The following is a 15,647-nucleotide window of genomic DNA, read 5'->3' as shown; positions in this document are numbered from 1 at the left end:
CTTTAGCTGGACTTTGCAGTTAGATGACTCAAGATATCATCTGTGGAAGCTATTTTTCTTTTGGCAGAACATCTGCGTATGTGTAAATGGGCAAAATTCTATCGGTCCCAAGAGTAAATGGGTCTGCCCGAATACTGCCATGCTTTCATCAGCTTCTTCCTCGTTAGTATAGTGGCGAGTAGTCACGCGGGAGACCGGGGTTCGATTCCCCGACGGGGAGTGCTTTTCTCGTTTTCTACGAAGCTATTTCCCAAGACTGTCGCCATCTTTGACAAAGTCCATCTCAAGAAGAAGTGCTTCCTGCTAAATGCTAAGAAGCATGCCACTTTGCTATCCTCTTGCCTATGTACTATTTACAACACCAGGTTATGTTTTTCTGCATTTCACCTCCAAACAGCGCTTTGTCCCCAGGAATCACTGCAGCTTTACCTTTGGGGAAAGAGAAAAAGTCTGATTTGTCAGACTTGAGATTTCTTTAGCTGGACTTTGCAGTTAGATGACTCAAGATATCATCTGTGGAAGCTATTTTTCTTTTGGCAGAACATCTGCGTATGTGTAAATGGGCAAAATTCTATCGGTCCCAAGAGTAAATGGGTCCGCCCGAATACTGCCATGCTTTCATCAGCTTCTTCCTCGTTAGTATAGTGGTGAGTATCCCTGCCTGTCACGCGGGAGACCGGGGTTCGATTCCCCGACGGGGAGTGCTTTTCTCGTTTTCTACGAAGCTATTTCCAAAGACTGTCGCCATCTTTGACAAAGTCCATCTCAAGAAGAAGTGCTTCCTGCTAAATGCTAAGAAGCATGCCACTTTGCTATCCTCTTGCCTATGTACTATTTACAACACCAGGTTATGTTTTTCTGCATTTCACCTCCAAACAGCGCTTTGTCCCCAGGAATCACTGCAGCTTTACCTTTGGGGAAAAGGAAAAAGTCTGATTTGTCAGACTTGAGATTTCTTTAGCTGGACTTTGCAGTTAGATGACTCAAGATATCATCTGTGGAAGCTATTTTTCTTTTGGCAGAACATCTGCGTATGTGTAAATGGGCAAAATTCTATCGGTCCCAAGAGTAAATGGGTCTGCCCGAATACTGCCATGCTTTCATCAGCTTCTTCCTCGTTAGTATAGTGGCGAGTAGTCACGCGGGAGACCGGGGTTCGATTCCCCGACGGGGAGTGCTTTTCTCGTTTTCTACGAAGCTATTTCCCAAGACTGTCGCCATCTTTGACAAAGTCCATCTCAAGAAGAAGTGCTTCCTGCTAAATGCTAAGAAGCATGCCACTTTGCTATCCTCTTGCCTATGTACTATTTACAACACCAGGTTATGTTTTTCTGCATTTCACCTCCAAACAGCGCTTTGTCCCCAGGAATCACTGCAGCTTTACCTTTGGGGAAAGAGAAAAAGTCTGATTTGTCAGACTTGAGATTTCTTTAGCTGGACTTTGCAGTTAGATGACTCAAGATATCATCTGTGGAAGCTATTTTTCTTTTGGCAGAACATCTGCGTATGTGTAAATGGGCAAAATTCTATCGGTCCCAAGAGTAAATGGGTCCGCCCGAATACTGCCATGCTTTCATCAGCTTCTTCCTCGTTAGTATAGTGGTGAGTATCCCCGCCTGTCACGCGGGAGACTGGGGTTCGATTCCCCGACGGGGAGTGCTTTTCTCGTTTTCTACGAAGCTATTTCCAAAGACTGTCGCCATCTTTGACAAAGTCCATCTCAAGAAGAAGTGCTTCCTGCTAAATGCTAAGAAGCATGCCACTTTGCTATCCTCTTGCCTATGTACTATTTACAACACCAGGTTATGTTTTTCTGCATTTCACCTCCAAACAGCGCTTTGTCCCCAGGAATCACTGCAGCTTTACCTTTGGGGAAAAGGAAAAAGTCTGATTTGTCAGACTTGAGATTTCTTTAGCTGGACTTTGCAGTTAGATGACTCAAGATATCATCTGTGGAAGCTATTTTTCTTTTGGCAGAACATCTGCGTATGTGTAAATGGGCAAAATTCTATCGGTCCCAAGAGTAAATGGGTCTGCCCGAATACTGCCATGCTTTCATCAGCTTCTTCCTCGTTAGTATAGTGGCGAGTAGTCACGCGGGAGACCGGGGTTCGATTCCCCGACAGGGAGTGCTTTTCTCGTTTTCTACAAAGCTATTTCCCAAGACTGTCACCATCTTTGACAAAGTCCATCTCAAGAAGAAGTGCTTCCTGCTAAATGCTAAGAAGCATGCCACTTTGCTATCCTCTTGCCTATGTACTGTTTACAACACCAGGTTATGTTTTTCTGCATTTCACCTCCAAACAGCGCTTTGTCCCCAGGAATCACTGCAGCTTTACCTTTGGGGAAAGAGAAAAAGTCTGATTTGTCAGACTTGAGATTTCTTTAGCTGGACTTTGCAGTTAGATGACTCAAGATATCATCTGTGGAAGCTATTTTTCTTTTGGCAGAACATCTGCGTATGTGTAAATGGGCAAAATTCTATCGGTCCCAAGAGTAAATGGGTCTGCCCGAATACTGCCATGCTTTCATCAGCTTCTTCCTCGTTAGTATAGTGGCGAGTAGTCACGCGGGAGACCGGGGTTCGATTCCCCGACGGGGAGTGCTTTTCTCGTTTTCTACGAAGCTATTTCCCAAGACTGTCGCCATCTTTGACAAAGTCCATCTCAAGAAGAAGTGCTTCCTGCTAAATGCTAAGAAGCATGCCACTTTGCTATCCTCTTGCCTATGTACTGTTTACAACACCAGGTTATGTTTTTCTGCATTTCACCTCCAAACAGCGCTTTGTCCCCAGGAATCACTGCAGCTTTACCTTTGGGGAAAGAGAAAAAGTCTGATTTGTCAGACTTGAGATTTCTTTAGCTGGACTTTGCAGTTAGATGACTCAAGATATCATCTGTGGAAGCTATTTTTCTTTTGGCAGAACATCTGCGTATGTGTAAATGGGCAAAATTCTATTAGTCCCAAGAGTAAATGGGTCTGCCCGAATACGGCCATGCTTTCATCAGCTTTTTCCTCGTTAGTATAGTGGTGAGTATCCCCGCCTGTCACGCGGGAGACCGGGGTTCGATTCCCCGACGGGGAGTGCTTTTCTCGTTTTCTACGAAGCTATTTCCCAAGACTGTCGCCATCTTTGACAAAGTCCATCTCAAGAAGAAGTGCTTCCTGCTAAATGCTAAGAAGCATGCCACTTTGCTATCCTCTTGCCTATGTACTGTTTACAACACCAGGTTATGTTTTTCTGCATTTCACCTCCAAACAGCGCTTTGTCCCCAGGAATCACTGCAGCTTTACCTTTGGGGAAAGAGAAAAAGTCTGATTTGTCAGACTTGAGATTTCTTTAGCTGGACTTTGCAGTTAGATGACTCAAGATATCATCTGTGGAAGCTATTTTTCTTTTGGCAGAACATCTGCGTATGTGTAAATGGGCAAAATTCTATCGGTCCCAAGAGTAAATGGGTCCGCCCGAATACTGCCATGCTTTCATCAGCTTCTTCCTCGTTAGTATAGTGGTGAGTATCCCCGCCTGTCACGCGGGAGACCGGGGTTCGATTCCCCGACGGGGAGTGCTTTTCTCGTTTTCTACGAAGCTATTTCCCAAGACTGTCGCCATCTTTGACAAAGTCCATCTCAAGAAGAAGTGCTTCCTGCTAAATGCTAAGAAGCATGCCACTTTGCTATCCTCTTGCCTATGTACTATTTACAACACCAGGTTATGTTTTTCTGCATTTCACCTCCAAACAGCTCTTTGTCCCCAGGAATCACTGCAGCTTTACCTTTGGGGAAAAGGAAAAAGTCTGATTTGTCAGACTTGAGATTTCTTTAGCTGGACTTTGCAGTTAGATGACTCAAGATATCATCTGTGGAAGCTATTTTTCTTTTGGCAGAACATCTGCGTATGTGTAAATGGGCAAAATTCTATCGGTCCCAAGAGTAAATGGGTCTGCCCGAATACTGCCATGCTTTCATCAGCTTCTTACTCGTTAGTATAGTGGTGAGTATCCCCGCCTGTCACGCGGGAGACCGGGGTTCGATTCCCCGACGGGGAGTGCTTTTCTCGTTTTCTACGAAGCTATTTCCCAAGACTGTCGCCATCTTTGACAAAGTCCATCTCAAGAAGAAGTGCTTCCTGCTAAATGCTAAGAAGCATGCCACTTTGCTATCCTCTTGCCTATGTACTATTTACAACACCAGGTTATGTTTTTCTGCATTTCACCTCCAAACAGCGCTTTGTCCCCAGGAATCACTGCAGCTTTACCTTTGGGGAAAGAGAAAAAGTCTGATTTGTCAGACTTGAGATTTCTTTAGCTGGACTTTGCAGTTAGATGACTCAAGATATCATCTGTGGAAGCTATTTTTCTTTTGGCAGAACATCTGCGTATGTGTAAATTGGCAAAATTCTATCGGTCCCAAGAGTAAATGGGTCCGCCCGAATACTGCCATGCTTTCATCAGCTTCTTCCTCGTTAGTATAGTGGTGAGTATCCCCGCCTGTCACGCGGGAGACCGGGGTTCGATTCCCCGACGGGGAGTGCTTTTCTCGTTTTCTACGAAGCTATTTCCCAAGACTGTCGCCATCTTTGAAAAGTCCATCTCAAGAAGAAGTGCTTCCTGCTAAATGCTAAGAAGCATGCCACTTTGCTATCCTCTTGCCTATGTACTATTTACAACACCAGGTTATGTTTTTCTGCATTTCACCTCCAAACAGCTCTTTGTCCCCAGGAATCACTGCAGCTTTACCTTTGGGGAAAAGGAAAAAGTCTGATTTGTCAGACTTGAGATTTCTTTAGCTGGACTTTGCAGTTAGATGACTCAAGATATCATCTGTGGAAGCTATTTTTCTTTTGGCAGAACATCTGCGTATGTGTAAATGGGCAAAATTCTATCGGTCCCAAGAGTAAATGGGTCCGCCCGAATACTGCCATGCTTTCATTAGCTTCTTCCTCGTTAGTATAGTGGTGAGTATCCCCGCCTGTCACGCGGGAGACCGGGGTTCGATTCCCCGACGGGGAGTGCTTTTCTCGTTTTCTACGAAGCTATTTCCAAAGACTGTCGCCATCTTTGACAAAGTCCATCTCAAGAAGAAGTGCTTCCTGCTAAATGCTAAGAAGCATGCCACTTTGCTATCCTCTTGCCTATGTACTATTTACAACACCAGGTTATGTTTTTCTGCATTTCACCTCCAAACAGCGCTTTGTCCCCAGGAATCACTGCAGCTTTACCTTTGGGGAAAGAGAAAAAGTCTGATTTGTCAGACTTGAGATTTCTTTAGCTGGACTTTGCAGTTAGATGACTCAAGATATCATCTGTGGAAGCTATTTTTCTTTTGGCAGAACATCTGCGTATGTGTAAATGGGCAAAATTCTATCGGTCCCAAGAGTAAATGGGTCCGCCCGAATACTGCCATGCTTTCATCAGCTTCTTCCTCGTTAGTATAGTGGTGAGTATCCCCGCCTGTCACGCGGGAGACCGGGGTTCGATTCCCCGACGGGGAGTGCTTTTCTCGTTTTCTACGAAGCTATTTCCCAAGACTGTCGCCATCTTTGACAAAGTCCATCTCAAGAAGAAGTGCTTCCTGCTAAATGCTAAGAAGCATGCCACTTTGCTATCCTCTTGCCTATGTACTATTTACAACACCAGGTTATGTTTTTCTGCATTTCACCTCCAAACAGCGCTTTGTCCCCAGGAATCACTGCAGCTTTACCTTTGGGGAAAGAGAAAAAGTCTGATTTGTCAGACTTGAGATTTCTTTAGCTGGACTTTGCAGTTAGATGACTCAAGATATCATCTGTGGAAGCTATTTTTCTTTTGGCAGAACATCTGCGTATGTGTAAATGGGCAAAATTCTATCGGTCCCAAGAGTAAATGGGTCCGCCCGAATACTGCCATGCTTTCATCAGCTTCTTCCTCGTTAGTATAGTGGTGAGTATCCCCGCCTGTCACGCGGGAGACCGGGGTTCGATTCCCCGACGGGGAGTGCTTTTCTCGTTTTCTACGAAGCTATTTCCCAAGACTGTCGCCATCTTTGACAAAGTCCATCTCAAGAAGAAGTGCTTCCTGCTAAATGCTAAGAAGCATGCCACTTTGCTATCCTCTTGCCTATGTACTATTTACAACACCAGGTTATGTTTTTCTGCATTTCACCTCCAAACAGCTCTTTGTCCCCAGGAATCACTGCAGCTTTACCTTTGGGGAAAAGGAAAAAGTCTGATTTGTCAGACTTGAGATTTCTTTAGCTGGACTTTGCAGTTAGATGACTCAAGATATCATCTGTGGAAGCTATTTTTCTTTTGGCAGAACATCTGCGTATGTGTAAATGGGCAAAATTCTATCGGTCCCAAGAGTAAATGGGTCCGCCCGAATACTGCCATGCTTTCATTAGCTTCTTCCTCGTTAGTATAGTGGTGAGTATCCCCGCCTGTCACGCGGGAGACCGGGGTTCCATTCCCCGACGGGGAGTGCTTTTCTCGTTTTCTACGAAGCTATTTCCAAAGACTGTCGCCATCTTTGACAAAGTCCATCTCAAGAAGAAGTGCTTCCTGCTAAATGCTAAGAAGCATGCCACTTTGCTATCCTCTTGCCTATGTACTATTTACAACACCAGGTTATGTTTTTCTGCATTTCACCTCCAAACAGCGCTTTGTCCCCAGGAATCACTGCAGCTTTACCTTTGGGGAAAGAGAAAAAGTCTGATTTGTCAGACTTGAGATTTCTTTAGCTGGACTTTGCAGTTAGATGACTCAAGATATCATCTGTGGAAGCTATTTTTCTTTTGGCAGAACATCTGCGTATGTGTAAATGGGCAAAATTCTATCGGTCCCAAGAGTAAATGGGTCCGCCCGAATACTGCCATGCTTTCATCAGCTTCTTCCTCGTTAGTATAGTGGTGAGTATCCCCGCCTGTCACGCGGGAGACCGGGGTTCGATTCCCCGACGGGGAGTGCTTTTCTCGTTTTCTACGAAGCTATTTCCCAAGACTGTCGCCATCTTTGACAAAGTCCATCTCAAGAAGAAGTGCTTCCTGCTAAATGCTAAGAAGCATGCCACTTTGCTATCCTCTTGCCTATGTACTATTTACAACACCAGGTTATGTTTTTCTGCATTTCACCTCCAAACAGCGCTTTGTCCCCAGGAATCACTGCAGCTTTACCTTTGGGGAAAGAGAAAAAGTCTGATTTGTCAGACTTGAGATTTCTTTAGCTGGACTTTGCAGTTAGATGACTCAAGATATCATCTGTGGAAGCTATTTTTCTTTTGGCAGAACATCTGCGTATGTGTAAATGGGCAAAATTCTATCGGTCCCAAGAGTAAATGGGTCCGCCCGAATACTGCCATGCTTTCATCAGCTTCTTCCTCGTTAGTATAGTGGTGAGTATTCCCGCCTGTCACGCGGGAGACCGGGGTTCGATTCCCCGACGGGGAGTGCTTTTCTCGTTTTCTACGAAGCTATTTCCCAAGACTGTCGCCATCTTTGACAAAGTCCATCTCAAGAAGAAGTGCTTCCTGCTAAATGCTAAGAAGCATGCCACTTTGCTATCCTCTTGCCTATGTACTATTTACAACACCAGGTTATGTTTTTCTGCATTTCACCTCCAAACAGCTCTTTGTCCCCAGGAATCACTGCAGCTTTACCTTTGGGGAAAAGGAAAAAGTCTGATTTGTCAGACTTGAGATTTCTTTAGCTGGACTTTGCAGTTAGATGACTCAAGATATCATCTGTGGAAGCTATTTTTCTTTTGGCAGAACATCTGCGTATGTGTAAATGGGCAAAATTCTATCGGTCCCAAGAGTAAATGGGTCCGCCCGAATACTGCCATGCTTTCATTAGCTTCTTCCTCGTTAGTATAGTGGTGAGTATCCCCGCCTGTCACGCGGGAGACCGGGGTTCGATTCCCCGACGGGGAGTGCTTTTCTCGTTTTCTACGAAGCTATTTCCAAAGACTGTCGCCATCTTTGACAAAGTCCATCTCAAGAAGAAGTGCTTCCTGCTAAATGCTAAGAAGCATGCCACTTTGCTATCCTCTTGCCTATGTACTATTTACAACACCAGGTTATGTTTTTCTGCATTTCACCTCCAAACAGCGCTTTGTCCCCAGGAATCACTGCAGCTTTACCTTTGGGGAAAGAGAAAAAGTCTGATTTGTCAGACTTGAGATTTCTTTAGCTGGACTTTGCAGTTAGATGACTCAAGATATCATCTGTGGAAGCTATTTTTCTTTTGGCAGAACATCTGCGTATGTGTAAATGGGCAAAATTCTATCGGTCCCAAGAGTAAATGGGTCCGCCCGAATACTGCCATGCTTTCATCAGCTTCTTCCTCGTTAGTATAGTGGTGAGTATCCCCGCCTGTCACGCGGGAGACCGGGGTTCGATTCCCCGACGGGGAGTGCTTTTCTCGTTTTCTACGAAGCTATTTCCCAAGACTGTCGCCATCTTTGACAAAGTCCATCTCAAGAAGAAGTGCTTCCTGCTAAATGCTAAGAAGCATGCCACTTTGCTATCCTCTTGCCTATGTACTATTTACAACACCAGGTTATGTTTTTCTGCATTTCACCTCCAAACAGCTCTTTGTCCCCAGGAATCACTGCAGCTTTACCTTTGGGGAAAAGGAAAAAGTCTGATTTGTCAGACTTGAGATTTCTTTAGCTGGACTTTGCAGTTAGATGACTCAAGATATCATCTGTGGAAGCTATTTTTCTTTTGGCAGAACATCTGCGTATGTGTAAATGGGCAAAATTCTATCGGTCCCAAGAGTAAATGGGTCTGCCCGAATACTGCCATGCTTTCATCAGCTTCTTACTCGTTAGTATAGTGGTGAGTATCCCCGCCTGTCACGCGGGAGACCGGGGTTCGATTCCCCGACGGGGAGTGCTTTTCTCGTTTTCTACGAAGCTATTTCCCAAGACTGTCGCCATCTTTGACAAAGTCCATCTCAAGAAGAAGTGCTTCCTGCTAAATGCTAAGAAGCATGCCACTTTGCTATCCTCTTGCCTATGTACTATTTACAACACCAGGTTATGTTTTTCTGCATTTCACCTCCAAACAGCGCTTTGTCCCCAGGAATCACTGCAGCTTTACCTTTGGGGAAAGAGAAAAAGTCTGATTTGTCAGACTTGAGATTTCTTTAGCTGGACTTTGCAGTTAGATGACTCAAGATATCATCTGTGGAAGCTATTTTTCTTTTGGCAGAACATCTGCGTATGTGTAAATTGGCAAAATTCTATCGGTCCCAAGAGTAAATGGGTCCGCCCGAATACTGCCATGCTTTCATCAGCTTCTTCCTCGTTAGTATAGTGGTGAGTATCCCCGCCTGTCACGCGGGAGACCGGGGTTCGATTCCCCGACGGGGAGTGCTTTTCTCGTTTTCTACGAAGCTATTTCCCAAGACTGTCGCCATCTTTGAAAAGTCCATCTCAAGAAGAAGTGCTTCCTGCTAAATGCTAAGAAGCATGCCACTTTGCTATCCTCTTGCCTATGTACTATTTACAACACCAGGTTATGTTTTTCTGCATTTCACCTCCAAACAGCTCTTTGTCCCCAGGAATCACTGCAGCTTTACCTTTGGGGAAAAGGAAAAAGTCTGATTTGTCAGACTTGAGATTTCTTTAGCTGGACTTTGCAGTTAGATGACTCAAGATATCATCTGTGGAAGCTATTTTTCTTTTGGCAGAACATCTGCGTATGTGTAAATGGGCAAAATTCTATCGGTCCCAAGAGTAAATGGGTCCGCCCGAATACTGCCATGCTTTCATTAGCTTCTTCCTCGTTAGTATAGTGGTGAGTATCCCCGCCTGTCACGCGGGAGACCGGGGTTCGATTCCCCGACGGGGAGTGCTTTTCTCGTTTTCTACGAAGCTATTTCCAAAGACTGTCGCCATCTTTGACAAAGTCCATCTCAAGAAGAAGTGCTTCCTGCTAAATGCTAAGAAGCATGCCACTTTGCTATCCTCTTGCCTATGTACTATTTACAACACCAGGTTATGTTTTTCTGCATTTCACCTCCAAACAGCGCTTTGTCCCCAGGAATCACTGCAGCTTTACCTTTGGGGAAAGAGAAAAAGTCTGATTTGTCAGACTTGAGATTTCTTTAGCTGGACTTTGCAGTTAGATGACTCAAGATATCATCTGTGGAAGCTATTTTTCTTTTGGCAGAACATCTGCGTATGTGTAAATGGGCAAAATTCTATCGGTCCCAAGAGTAAATGGGTCCGCCCGAATACTGCCATGCTTTCATCAGCTTCTTCCTCGTTAGTATAGTGGTGAGTATCCCCGCCTGTCACGCGGGAGACCGGGGTTCGATTCCCCGACGGGGAGTGCTTTTCTCGTTTTCTACGAAGCTATTTCCCAAGACTGTCGCCATCTTTGACAAAGTCCATCTCAAGAAGAAGTGCTTCCTGCTAAATGCTAAGAAGCATGCCACTTTGCTATCCTCTTGCCTATGTACTATTTACAACACCAGGTTATGTTTTTCTGCATTTCACCTCCAAACAGCGCTTTGTCCCCAGGAATCACTGCAGCTTTACCTTTGGGGAAAGAGAAAAAGTCTGATTTGTCAGACTTGAGATTTCTTTAGCTGGACTTTGCAGTTAGATGACTCAAGATATCATCTGTGGAAGCTATTTTTCTTTTGGCAGAACATCTGCGTATGTGTAAATGGGCAAAATTCTATCGGTCCCAAGAGTAAATGGGTCCGCCCGAATACTGCCATGCTTTCATCAGCTTCTTCCTCGTTAGTATAGTGGTGAGTATCCCCGCCTGTCACGCGGGAGACCGGGGTTCGATTCCCCGACGGGGAGTGCTTTTCTCGTTTTCTACGAAGCTATTTCCCAAGACTGTCGCCATCTTTGACAAAGTCCATCTCAAGAAGAAGTGCTTCCTGCTAAATGCTAAGAAGCATGCCACTTTGCTATCCTCTTGCCTATGTACTATTTACAACACCAGGTTATGTTTTTCTGCATTTCACCTCCAAACAGCTCTTTGTCCCCAGGAATCACTGCAGCTTTACCTTTGGGGAAAAGGAAAAAGTCTGATTTGTCAGACTTGAGATTTCTTTAGCTGGACTTTGCAGTTAGATGACTCAAGATATCATCTGTGGAAGCTATTTTTCTTTTGGCAGAACATCTGCGTATGTGTAAATGGGCAAAATTCTATCGGTCCCAAGAGTAAATGGGTCCGCCCGAATACTGCCATGCTTTCATTAGCTTCTTCCTCGTTAGTATAGTGGTGAGTATCCCCGCCTGTCACGCGGGAGACCGGGGTTCCATTCCCCGACGGGGAGTGCTTTTCTCGTTTTCTACGAAGCTATTTCCAAAGACTGTCGCCATCTTTGACAAAGTCCATCTCAAGAAGAAGTGCTTCCTGCTAAATGCTAAGAAGCATGCCACTTTGCTATCCTCTTGCCTATGTACTATTTACAACACCAGGTTATGTTTTTCTGCATTTCACCTCCAAACAGCGCTTTGTCCCCAGGAATCACTGCAGCTTTACCTTTGGGGAAAGAGAAAAAGTCTGATTTGTCAGACTTGAGATTTCTTTAGCTGGACTTTGCAGTTAGATGACTCAAGATATCATCTGTGGAAGCTATTTTTCTTTTGGCAGAACATCTGCGTATGTGTAAATGGGCAAAATTCTATCGGTCCCAAGAGTAAATGGGTCCGCCCGAATACTGCCATGCTTTCATCAGCTTCTTCCTCGTTAGTATAGTGGTGAGTATCCCCGCCTGTCACGCGGGAGACCGGGGTTCGATTCCCCGACGGGGAGTGCTTTTCTCGTTTTCTACGAAGCTATTTCCCAAGACTGTCGCCATCTTTGACAAAGTCCATCTCAAGAAGAAGTGCTTCCTGCTAAATGCTAAGAAGCATGCCACTTTGCTATCCTCTTGCCTATGTACTATTTACAACACCAGGTTATGTTTTTCTGCATTTCACCTCCAAACAGCGCTTTGTCCCCAGGAATCACTGCAGCTTTACCTTTGGGGAAAGAGAAAAAGTCTGATTTGTCAGACTTGAGATTTCTTTAGCTGGACTTTGCAGTTAGATGACTCAAGATATCATCTGTGGAAGCTATTTTTCTTTTGGCAGAACATCTGCGTATGTGTAAATGGGCAAAATTCTATCGGTCCCAAGAGTAAATGGGTCCGCCCGAATACTGCCATGCTTTCATCAGCTTCTTCCTCGTTAGTATAGTGGTGAGTATCCCCGCCTGTCACGCGGGAGACCGGGGTTCGATTCCCCGACGGGGAGTGCTTTTCTCGTTTTCTACGAAGCTATTTCCCAAGACTGTCGCCATCTTTGACAAAGTCCATCTCAAGAAGAAGTGCTTCCTGCTAAATGCTAAGAAGCATGCCACTTTGCTATCCTCTTGCCTATGTACTATTTACAACACCAGGTTATGTTTTTCTGCATTTCACCTCCAAACAGCTCTTTGTCCCCAGGAATCACTGCAGCTTTACCTTTGGGGAAAAGGAAAAAGTCTGATTTGTCAGACTTGAGATTTCTTTAGCTGGACTTTGCAGTTAGATGACTCAAGATATCATCTGTGGAAGCTATTTTTCTTTTGGCAGAACATCTGCGTATGTGTAAATGGGCAAAATTCTATCGGTCCCAAGAGTAAATGGGTCCGCCCGAATACTGCCATGCTTTCATTAGCTTCTTCCTCGTTAGTATAGTGGTGAGTATCCCCGCCTGTCACGCGGGAGACCGGGGTTCCATTCCCCGACGGGGAGTGCTTTTCTCGTTTTCTACGAAGCTATTTCCAAAGACTGTCGCCATCTTTGACAAAGTCCATCTCAAGAAGAAGTGCTTCCTGCTAAATGCTAAGAAGCATGCCACTTTGCTATCCTCTTGCCTATGTACTATTTACAACACCAGGTTATGTTTTTCTGCATTTCACCTCCAAACAGCGCTTTGTCCCCAGGAATCACTGCAGCTTTACCTTTGGGGAAAGAGAAAAAGTCTGATTTGTCAGACTTGAGATTTCTTTAGCTGGACTTTGCAGTTAGATGACTCAAGATATCATCTGTGGAAGCTATTTTTCTTTTGGCAGAACATCTGCGTATGTGTAAATGGGCAAAATTCTATCGGTCCCAAGAGTAAATGGGTCCGCCCGAATACTGCCATGCTTTCATCAGCTTCTTCCTCGTTAGTATAGTGGTGAGTATCCCCGCCTGTCACGCGGGAGACCGGGGTTCGATTCCCCGACGGGGAGTGCTTTTCTCGTTTTCTACGAAGCTATTTCCCAAGACTGTCGCCATCTTTGACAAAGTCCATCTCAAGAAGAAGTGCTTCCTGCTAAATGCTAAGAAGCATGCCACTTTGCTATCCTCTTGCCTATGTACTATTTACAACACCAGGTTATGTTTTTCTGCATTTCACCTCCAAACAGCGCTTTGTCCCCAGGAATCACTGCAGCTTTACCTTTGGGGAAAGAGAAAAAGTCTGATTTGTCAGACTTGAGATTTCTTTAGCTGGACTTTGCAGTTAGATGACTCAAGATATCATCTGTGGAAGCTATTTTTCTTTTGGCAGAACATCTGCGTATGTGTAAATGGGCAAAATTCTATCGGTCCCAAGAGTAAATGGGTCCGCCCGAATACTGCCATGCTTTCATCAGCTTCTTCCTCGTTAGTATAGTGGTGAGTATTCCCGCCTGTCACGCGGGAGACCGGGGTTCGATTCCCCGACGGGGAGTGCTTTTCTCGTTTTCTACGAAGCTATTTCCCAAGACTGTCGCCATCTTTGACAAAGTCCATCTCAAGAAGAAGTGCTTCCTGCTAAATGCTAAGAAGCATGCCACTTTGCTATCCTCTTGCCTATGTACTATTTACAACACCAGGTTATGTTTTTCTGCATTTCACCTCCAAACAGCTCTTTGTCCCCAGGAATCACTGCAGCTTTACCTTTGGGGAAAAGGAAAAAGTCTGATTTGTCAGACTTGAGATTTCTTTAGCTGGACTTTGCAGTTAGATGACTCAAGATATCATCTGTGGAAGCTATTTTTCTTTTGGCAGAACATCTGCGTATGTGTAAATGGGCAAAATTCTATCGGTCCCAAGAGTAAATGGGTCCGCCCGAATACTGCCATGCTTTCATTAGCTTCTTCCTCGTTAGTATAGTGGTGAGTATCCCCGCCTGTCACGCGGGAGACCGGGGTTCGATTCCCCGACGGGGAGTGCTTTTCTCGTTTTCTACGAAGCTATTTCCAAAGACTGTCGCCATCTTTGACAAAGTCCATCTCAAGAAGAAGTGCTTCCTGCTAAATGCTAAGAAGCATGCCACTTTGCTATCCTCTTGCCTATGTACTATTTACAACACCAGGTTATGTTTTTCTGCATTTCACCTCCAAACAGCGCTTTGTCCCCAGGAATCACTGCAGCTTTACCTTTGGGGAAAGAGAAAAAGTCTGATTTGTCAGACTTGAGATTTCTTTAGCTGGACTTTGCAGTTAGATGACTCAAGATATCATCTGTGGAAGCTATTTTTCTTTTGGCAGAACATCTGCGTATGTGTAAATGGGCAAAATTCTATCGGTCCCAAGAGTAAATGGGTCCGCCCGAATACTGCCATGCTTTCATCAGCTTCTTCCTCGTTAGTATAGTGGTGAGTATCCCCGCCTGTCACGCGGGAGACCGGGGTTACTCACCACTATACTAACGAGGAAGAGAAAAAGTCTGATTTGTCAGACTTGAGATTTCTTTAGCTGGACTTTGCAGTTAGATGACTCAAGATATCATCTGTGGAAGCTATTTTTCTTTTGGCAGAACATCTGCGTATGTGTAAATGGGCAAAATTCTATCGGTCCCAAGAGTAAATGGGTCCGCCCGAATACTGCCATGCTTTCATCAGCTTCTTCCTCGTTAGTATAGTGGTGAGTATCCCCGCCTGTCACGCGGGAGACCGGGGTTCGATTCCCCGACGGGGAGTGCTTTTCTCGTTTTCTACGAAGCTATTTCCCAAGACTGTCGCCATCTTTGACAAAGTCCATCTCAAGAAGAAGTGCTTCCTGCTAAATGCTAAGAAGCATGCCACTTTGCTATCCTCTTGCCTATGTACTGTTTACAACACCAGGTTATGTTTTTCTGCATTTCACCTCCAAACAGCGCTTTGTCCCCAGGAATCACTGCAGCTTTACCTTTGGGGAAAAGGAAAAAGTCTGATTTGTCAGACTTGAGATTTCTTTAGCTGGACTTTGCAGTTAGATGACTCAAGATATCATCTGTGGAAGCTATTTTTCTTTTGGCAGAACATCTGCGTATGTGTAAATGGGCAAAATTCTATCGGTCCCAAGAGTAAATGGGTCCGCCCGAATACTGCCATGCTTTCATTAGCTTCTTCCTCGTTAGTATAGTGGTGAGTATCCCCGCCTGTCACGCGGGAGACCGGGGTTCGATTCCCCGACGGGGAGTGCTTTTCTCGTTTTCTACGAAGCTATTTCCAAAGACTGTCGCCATCTTTGACAAAGTCCATCTCAAGAAGAAGTGCTTCCTGCTAAATGCTAAGAAGCATGCCACTTTGCTATCCTCTTGCCTATGTACTATTTACAACACCAGGTTATGTTTTTCTGCATTTCACCTCCAAACAGCGCTTTGTCCCCAGGAATCACTGCAGCTTTACCTTTGGGGAAAAGGAAAAAGTCTGATTTGTCAGACTT

At 44.9% G+C, this 15,647-nt stretch overlaps 21 non-coding genes across 21 annotated transcripts; all 21 read left to right on the top strand.

Annotated features, from left to right (window-relative positions):
* The first annotated feature begins 3,013 nt into the window (after positions 1–3,013).
* TRNAD-GUC (transfer RNA aspartic acid (anticodon GUC)) lies at positions 3,014–3,085 on the top strand. The gene has a single exon. It is a non-coding gene; the product is annotated as a tRNA-Asp (tRNA).
* A 410-nt stretch (positions 3,086–3,495) lies between these two features.
* TRNAD-GUC (transfer RNA aspartic acid (anticodon GUC)) lies at positions 3,496–3,567 on the top strand. The gene has a single exon. It is a non-coding gene; the product is annotated as a tRNA-Asp (tRNA).
* An 892-nt stretch (positions 3,568–4,459) lies between these two features.
* On the top strand, positions 4,460–4,531 carry TRNAD-GUC (transfer RNA aspartic acid (anticodon GUC)). Its single transcript has one exon. It is a non-coding gene; the product is annotated as a tRNA-Asp (tRNA).
* A 409-nt stretch (positions 4,532–4,940) lies between these two features.
* On the top strand, positions 4,941–5,012 carry TRNAD-GUC (transfer RNA aspartic acid (anticodon GUC)). Its single transcript has one exon. It is a non-coding gene; the product is annotated as a tRNA-Asp (tRNA).
* Positions 5,013–5,422: 410 nt separating this feature from the next.
* TRNAD-GUC (transfer RNA aspartic acid (anticodon GUC)) lies at positions 5,423–5,494 on the top strand. The gene has a single exon. It is a non-coding gene; the product is annotated as a tRNA-Asp (tRNA).
* A 410-nt stretch (positions 5,495–5,904) lies between these two features.
* TRNAD-GUC (transfer RNA aspartic acid (anticodon GUC)) lies at positions 5,905–5,976 on the top strand. Its single transcript has one exon. It is a non-coding gene; the product is annotated as a tRNA-Asp (tRNA).
* Positions 5,977–6,868: 892 nt separating this feature from the next.
* Positions 6,869–6,940, top strand: TRNAD-GUC (transfer RNA aspartic acid (anticodon GUC)). The gene has a single exon. It is a non-coding gene; the product is annotated as a tRNA-Asp (tRNA).
* A 410-nt stretch (positions 6,941–7,350) lies between these two features.
* On the top strand, positions 7,351–7,422 carry TRNAD-GUC (transfer RNA aspartic acid (anticodon GUC)). Its single transcript has one exon. It is a non-coding gene; the product is annotated as a tRNA-Asp (tRNA).
* A 410-nt stretch (positions 7,423–7,832) lies between these two features.
* TRNAD-GUC (transfer RNA aspartic acid (anticodon GUC)) lies at positions 7,833–7,904 on the top strand. Its single transcript has one exon. It is a non-coding gene; the product is annotated as a tRNA-Asp (tRNA).
* A 410-nt stretch (positions 7,905–8,314) lies between these two features.
* TRNAD-GUC (transfer RNA aspartic acid (anticodon GUC)) lies at positions 8,315–8,386 on the top strand. Its single transcript has one exon. It is a non-coding gene; the product is annotated as a tRNA-Asp (tRNA).
* An 892-nt stretch (positions 8,387–9,278) lies between these two features.
* Positions 9,279–9,350, top strand: TRNAD-GUC (transfer RNA aspartic acid (anticodon GUC)). The gene has a single exon. It is a non-coding gene; the product is annotated as a tRNA-Asp (tRNA).
* A 409-nt stretch (positions 9,351–9,759) lies between these two features.
* Positions 9,760–9,831, top strand: TRNAD-GUC (transfer RNA aspartic acid (anticodon GUC)). Its single transcript has one exon. It is a non-coding gene; the product is annotated as a tRNA-Asp (tRNA).
* Positions 9,832–10,241: 410 nt separating this feature from the next.
* On the top strand, positions 10,242–10,313 carry TRNAD-GUC (transfer RNA aspartic acid (anticodon GUC)). Its single transcript has one exon. It is a non-coding gene; the product is annotated as a tRNA-Asp (tRNA).
* Positions 10,314–10,723: 410 nt separating this feature from the next.
* Positions 10,724–10,795, top strand: TRNAD-GUC (transfer RNA aspartic acid (anticodon GUC)). Its single transcript has one exon. It is a non-coding gene; the product is annotated as a tRNA-Asp (tRNA).
* Positions 10,796–11,687: 892 nt separating this feature from the next.
* Positions 11,688–11,759, top strand: TRNAD-GUC (transfer RNA aspartic acid (anticodon GUC)). The gene has a single exon. It is a non-coding gene; the product is annotated as a tRNA-Asp (tRNA).
* A 410-nt stretch (positions 11,760–12,169) lies between these two features.
* Positions 12,170–12,241, top strand: TRNAD-GUC (transfer RNA aspartic acid (anticodon GUC)). The gene has a single exon. It is a non-coding gene; the product is annotated as a tRNA-Asp (tRNA).
* An 892-nt stretch (positions 12,242–13,133) lies between these two features.
* On the top strand, positions 13,134–13,205 carry TRNAD-GUC (transfer RNA aspartic acid (anticodon GUC)). Its single transcript has one exon. It is a non-coding gene; the product is annotated as a tRNA-Asp (tRNA).
* A 410-nt stretch (positions 13,206–13,615) lies between these two features.
* On the top strand, positions 13,616–13,687 carry TRNAD-GUC (transfer RNA aspartic acid (anticodon GUC)). The gene has a single exon. It is a non-coding gene; the product is annotated as a tRNA-Asp (tRNA).
* A 410-nt stretch (positions 13,688–14,097) lies between these two features.
* TRNAD-GUC (transfer RNA aspartic acid (anticodon GUC)) lies at positions 14,098–14,169 on the top strand. The gene has a single exon. It is a non-coding gene; the product is annotated as a tRNA-Asp (tRNA).
* A 678-nt stretch (positions 14,170–14,847) lies between these two features.
* TRNAD-GUC (transfer RNA aspartic acid (anticodon GUC)) lies at positions 14,848–14,919 on the top strand. Its single transcript has one exon. It is a non-coding gene; the product is annotated as a tRNA-Asp (tRNA).
* Positions 14,920–15,329: 410 nt separating this feature from the next.
* On the top strand, positions 15,330–15,401 carry TRNAD-GUC (transfer RNA aspartic acid (anticodon GUC)). The gene has a single exon. It is a non-coding gene; the product is annotated as a tRNA-Asp (tRNA).
* The last annotated feature ends 246 nt before the right edge of the window (positions 15,402–15,647 follow it).

Source organism: Eleutherodactylus coqui, chromosome 11 (genome assembly GCF_035609145.1).
Source record: "Eleutherodactylus coqui strain aEleCoq1 chromosome 11, aEleCoq1.hap1, whole genome shotgun sequence".
Classification (NCBI taxonomy): domain Eukaryota; kingdom Metazoa; phylum Chordata; class Amphibia; order Anura; family Eleutherodactylidae; genus Eleutherodactylus; species Eleutherodactylus coqui.
This window is presented reverse-complemented; position numbering and strand designations above follow the sequence as displayed.